This window comes from Penaeus monodon, chromosome 23 (assembly GCF_015228065.2).
Source record: "Penaeus monodon isolate SGIC_2016 chromosome 23, NSTDA_Pmon_1, whole genome shotgun sequence".
Classification (NCBI taxonomy): domain Eukaryota; kingdom Metazoa; phylum Arthropoda; class Malacostraca; order Decapoda; family Penaeidae; genus Penaeus; species Penaeus monodon.
The window spans coordinates 15419354-15419965 of NC_051408.1; the positions used below are offsets into that span (position 1 = coordinate 15419354).

Sequence of the window (612 nt, forward strand, 5' to 3'; positions counted from 1 at the left end):
GACACGAAATGAAGAGTGCATATTACCGTTTTTGTACCGTCCATTCTTCAGCAGGACTATATATTTTTTTTATCATTATGACTTTGTAGCGCGCAAAGAAATTAAGCAAGTAAAGGCTAATAATGCTTCGTAAAAACATTTATCGTCTGCCATTAACCACGTGGAAAAGTATACATGAGTGTGAATCACTCGTGGACGCATATTGACAATGACTTACAACTGACACCTAACACATGACTTTGTTCAAGCTTTACTCAACACATTAGGCCTAAAAAACTTCGTAGTTTAGTATAGGTGCAATACGACACATAGGCTTCATTATGCTTTTATAGTTGAAGCCACGAGACTGCACAACAATATTAATAAAGAAAAAAAGGTGGTATTCACGCCATTCAGAACCAGATGGGGAATTTTTTTCTTTGTTTCTTATATTTTTTCTGTTATTTATAGCAGGATGTTTTTTGTTGTTGTTGTTTTTTTCACTTTTATTTATGAAAAGTGTGCTACGTGAGCGAAGGTTCGGCGTCAGCGCCTTTTTTAAACATTTCACATTTTATTTACACTGTCTAATTGTAATTTTTCTCTCCCCCCACCTCTTCGCGCCTTTCTTTT

At 35.5% G+C, this 612-nt stretch overlaps 1 protein-coding gene across 1 annotated transcript in view; it reads left to right on the forward strand.

Annotated features, from left to right (window-relative positions):
* The window catches only part of LOC119588147 (twitchin-like), a gene marked incomplete in the record, with an annotated part of 124648 nt that overhangs the window by 43256 nt on the left and 80780 nt on the right, over positions 1-612 (forward strand).